This window comes from Dipodomys ordii, unplaced genomic scaffold (assembly GCF_000151885.1).
Source record: "Dipodomys ordii isolate 6190 unplaced genomic scaffold, Dord_2.0 Scaffold126, whole genome shotgun sequence".
NCBI classification, from domain to species: Eukaryota; Metazoa; Chordata; class Mammalia; order Rodentia; family Heteromyidae; genus Dipodomys; species Dipodomys ordii.
In genome coordinates, this window is record NW_012267342.1 from 6,560,807 (window position 1) to 6,566,663 (window position 5,857).

Here is a 5,857-nt window from a genome sequence, read left to right on the forward strand (position 1 = left end):
ATACCTCTTTCTAGGAAGGACTTTACAGAATGAGTAGAAGTCTTAGTTTTTAGTCCTGATAGTGAAGTTATGGGCTACAGTGAATTGAGTCCTTTATGCACTCTCAAAAAGGAAAAATCAAATGTGGTTTTGCAAAGGATATGATTTATCTACTACTAACCAGTAAGTAAAAGTTCAGGGCCTGAAGGAATTGCTAACTGTGATTAACATGGACAATACCTTTGTGATTTGTTTTTTGTTTTGTTTTGTTTTGATTTTTGGTCCTTAGCTTCTCAGATTTATCTTTGTTGCTTTCCTTATCCACAAAATTTTATTTAGCAGTCCTACAAGTTATTCCTATAACAAATGGAATATATAAGATGTGGCTCATTGGCTCATACATACATCTCCAGCTATTCTAGACATGGTTATGGAAAGATTACATTTTAAAGCTAGCTTGGGCAGAAAGCTAGCAACATGTCCTCTCAAACAAGCAAGTGAGGCATGGTAGCACAGTGTGTTATCAGAACTCTATGTAGCTATAGATAAGTAGTAGTCCAAGGACAGCACTGGGCCAAAAGATAAGACTACCTGCAAAATGGTCCAGTGGTAAAAATTCTTATCTAATAAGCTCAAAGCCTTGAGTTCAAACTCTATTACCTTAAAAATAAATAAATGAATAACTTGAATATAATTTAACAAACTTTGCTCTCACCAAATGTAGCAATGCTTGCTATCAGTGCATTTAATCAGAAGCTGATTCAATAGACACTTTAGGAAAATATGTATATACAGATCAACATACAGTTGTCTTATTAAACAAAACATGTAAGACTGAAGTTGCATTTTTGTAGAAGATGATTGACTTAAAAAATTAGAAAATATTCTAGATATATTTATTAGCTGCATAATGATTGAATGCTACTATACTTCAATAATTTTAGCTTTTGATGTGCTCTCTTCACTTACAATTAGTTTAAATAAAATATTAAATTGGAGTTTTCAGGCTGAGGAAGATTGGATTATATAATCATAGTTCATCAATCACCTATCAGTAGTTATTTAGTGCAGTATAGTGAGAAGCACTGGATTGAATGTCAAGAAATTCAGTTTGGGTCTTGGTTCTGCTACCAAATGACTGTGAACTCCATATGCCACTTAATTACACTAAATTCAATCAATTAATTCATAAATTGAAAAAAATCTCTAAGACTAATGACTTGTCCATCTAATCTGATGGATAATTCCAGATAACATGGTGTCTTCTGCAGAAGCCCACTAGCTCCTATACATTTGACCAGTTACTCAAATGAAAGCCAATTTATCCCTCACCCCTGCTCTGACTTCTATGTTATATTTGGTTATCTCTTTAGTGCATTTTAAAGTATTAGCCTCATGTTTGTAGCCAATGCATTGAGTAGAGTTGAGCTACCTCTGCCATACAAGGAATATGAACCCTCTAAACCATTCAGAAGTAAGGTCTAAGTAATGTTTGTCCAATTATTTTTTATAATTTAATTGTGATTTTTCTTTTGTATTTTATTAATTTTATGTTTATGTGGTACCAAGAACTCGAACCCAGGGCCTCATGCATGTTAGGTAAGCGCTCTACCACTAAGCCACATTCCCTGCCCTGTCAGAGTAATTTTTAAAATGTGAGCTCTAGGTCCTTAGTATCAAAGTCATACTCTAGCACTTCCTGGCTCCAGATTTTCATACACCTTCATTCAGGATGCACAGCAATGCTAATGTTCAAGAAAAGTAATGCTTGTTTACACTCCAGTAGTGTATTCAACAAAGTGGTTCTATGCTATTTCTTGAATTCTCTCTGTTGATAACTACAAAATAATTCTAAGCATGATGTCTGAAATGGTTCAGAAATGATTTGTCTCCTCAAAGTTCATTTTTAGAGAGCTGATGTAACCTTAAAAGGTGGGCTCTAAATAGAAACAATTAGGTCCCTTAGAAGAGAAAAATCTAAACCTGGTGAGGGGGGCGGGTGCTAAGACAGAGAGGCACATCTGATGGAGTGATCATACTTCATCATCCTCATGTCATTCTTGTGTGGGCATGACATGTAATGCCATCTACCACTGGATCCTCACCAACAACCAGGCAGATACAAGCACCACATTTGTGAGCTACAAAACTATAAATTTGTTTTTGTGTAATTCAGCCTCCTGTATTTTGTGACTATAACACAAATGAACTTTAAAAAAATGCCCTTCTAAAATCTTCAAATAGTTGTTTTCTTCTTTAATGCTCCTTCAACTGTTTTTGATAGTCTAGATTTTGTCATGGTTTGTTCAGTTGTTAAATTTTTCTTTGTGTGCTCTTTGAGGTTTCTTGCTATTTTAAAAGTATTTATAGGAGGCTGGGAAGGTGGTTTAGTGTTAGAGTGCTTGCCTTGCATACATGAGGCTCTGGGTTTGAATCCTTAGCAACACATAAGCAGAAAAACCCAGAAGTGGTGCTATGGCTCAAGTGGTAGAGCGCTAGCCTTGAGCTGAGGGGCTGAGGGACAGTGCCCAGGCCCAGAGTTCAGGCCCCACGATTGACAAATATAGATAGATAGATAGATAGATAGATAGATAGATAGATAGATAGATAGATAGATAGATAGATAGATAGAGACCAGGAATATAACAATCCATCATTTTGTAGTCATAGTTTTATATAAAGTAAAAGTGAAAATGAGCCTCAGATCAAGTTGAAGATTAAGAGCTTGGATGATCTTTTAGTAGAGATAAATAGAAACTGCATAGCAAGGTGAGAGGCATAATCACAGAACTAAAGGAGAAAGTTGTGCTGGGGGCACAAGGGAAGGACATTCTGGAGGGCTGCACACAGGAGTAGTGCTAAGAACACGTAGGAAGGAATACAGTATATATTGGTCAGATATACTCACTACCCAGTCCTTACCAATCAAAACCACATCATCAAAAAGGAGACGGTTTCATTAAGTCACTCTAAAAATTAAAAAGTAAATAATATTGACTATGGTTGATATACCTACCCTACATCTTCTTGTTCTCTGCTTAAACAAAATTTGAGCTCTCTTGAGGCAAGGCTGCTATAGCAATTCATTTCACATAGGTTTTTCCATCAATTTTATCTTCTCTTGTTCTTAGAAATTTAAGAAAATTGTACAAAGAACTTGAGATTACTTCATTATGAGAGCAAAGGCCATCTCTTGCCCAAAGTACTAGGCAACTCAATGTAGGTATGACTGTTTTAATTTATTTCGTTATGATTGGATAATCATCTAGGTAAAATAAATATTGCACTGAGCAAATATACCCAAGCAGCTTACTAGAAGTTTTCAAAGCCAAGATGTACACCATGTTGAAATAAAATATTTATTTCAAGTTCAATATTATATCTACATCTATTTATAAATCTAGATTACCATATCTGATTTTTATTAATAGAAGAGATCTGTTTCACATGACTTTTATGTTCTTTTGGTGTCAGAATGAGTCTGAAAAATGTATGATTTAGTTAAGAGCTATTTTTTGTTTTAGAATAACATATTTTCAACCCTCCATATATACATATATGCACATATTTATGTGTGCATATATGTATATATTTGTGTTATAGATGCATATGTGTATATATGTAAATATATGTGTTTTGAGAGAAAGTAACTATTTTCAACTCTTCCTAAATATAAATATATAGATCTATAGTTATAGAGAAAACTATAACCATATATCTATATATCTATTTGATATATATTTTTCTATGTGTATATATATGTCTATATAGAAAGAGAATTATCATGTACTCCGAATCCAAGTTATATTTTTCACATTTGTTTCATGCGGAGATGCATTCACCAATTTCCTCCACACTACTTCTAGTTAGAAAATATAAAGAACAAAATTGAATGAGTGTGCTCTTTGGATGAACTAAAAAGATTTTGCTTTGGATTTTATGTCAAATAAGAATGATGAAAAGTCAATGAATTCTCAGATTCATCCACTTTGTGAATGTGCTTATTTCCACATCTTTCATAGAACTCTGTGCTTCTTCTTCATTTTTCCCCTAAAGGTGTATTTCTCTGCTATCACTCATTTCGAACTGCAATTTAAGTGGAAGATAAACAAGCTCCTTCAAGAGAGTAAAGATGCATCTTCAAAGGAATGATTCTCTGTCTGCTTCTTCATCAGCCTTCAACCCCCAAATCTCCCTTTTTCTCTCCTGAGTGAACACAGCAAACTTTCATAAGTTGCAATTCATTTATAATCTATGTTTATTTATATTGTTTAATAGTCACATGCTTATTTGTACCCTTTTATTGAAATATTTTGTATATGTAGTTACTGTGATTATTAATTTTATAGGAATGTTCACTAATTTTCCTAATACAATCAATGTAACTATATATAATACCTTTCCCTGATGTTTCCACTTATAGTCATATGTCAAATAATGATGTTTCATTCAGCAATGGACCACATAATAAGGCTGGTCCTATAACACTATAAGCAAGCTATGGTGTTGTTATCTATACTTTTACCTAATTGAAAATTATATAAAAATCCTTATGTATGATGTCAGTTATGCAAAAGATATCACATGTAATTATTTATATTCCATAATATATGATAATAAAACAGTGGCCATGATACTGGTTTATGTATGTAGCATGCTCTAATTATTACTACTAATTGATGTTTTTCTTCTGTTCTTGGAAAAATGACATTGTAAGATGGTTTTCATGTTGTACCAGCATCCTTATGATGCTGCCTATTTGCTTGACTATACAGGCTATGTTGATGTGGTGGGCTGGTCCACACAGGTTTGTAAAACTTCATTCTGTGACGCTCATAGAGAGACAAACTCTTCTAGGGATCCATTACTCCAAATGTCTTTGTCATCTTTGTCATCTGTTATGGACTCTGTAAGTAAAATTTTCAACATACAATTGAAATACCTTAAATGAGGGGCAGATATGCATAACTTATTTTCATTTTCATTATGCAGTATGTATGTCTTATTAAAGTATAATTCTCCAATGGCTTTCAACAAATGTCAAAGATTTAACTTACTTTATAAGTTAATAAAAGAAATAGCAAAATGTTAACTTTATTTCAAAATAGAAATGTATATAGTCAGAGTGATGCTGATATTATAAAGAAGAATGCTTTACATGGCAATAAATACTAACACTTGCAATCACTTTTTCTCTTAGAATCTCTTTGCCTTGCTACTAATCAGGAATCAACTTCTGTTAAAAGAACATTTGTATTAGTATCAAAATTTTAGTATCGTGTAGGCTTGGGACCACAGTAGATTTTTCTCTGAAGTTTGCGAAGAAAGAAGAGATGATTTTGTCTTTAGCTTGCTCATTTCTTGGGTTTCTTGGAAAGATACTAAAGCACCTCATGGAAGAGATCAGAAGAGCTCAGATCCACTGGTGGAAATGGAGATTGACCTTTTTATGTTCATAACTTTTGCAGCCTCAAGTGTAGGGAGAGTCAATTACCAGGCTATTTGTGAAGTCAGGAGTCAAATCTGTTGTGCATAGGGTGTGTGGGGCCAACAAATATAGAGCTGCTTACCTGCCTGCAGGGAGCTTTCCCCCAAGTTATTCATCGCAGCTATCTTTGGTGAACAGAGACAGGGTAAGGACATTGAAAACAACTAGATCAAACATTTAAGGGCAAATAGAAATGTAAAACAATAGAAATCAAGAAGAAAGAAGGAACAAACTTATTAAAACTTGGTATGAAGTTTCGGTGATTATGGCTCATGCCTGCTTTTTGGGAGAGAAAGATGGGGCAGATTGAGATTCCAAAGAGCCTAGACAAAACATAAAACCCTATTTCTAAAGTAACTAGGCAGAAAGTGCTGGAGACATGGCTCAAGC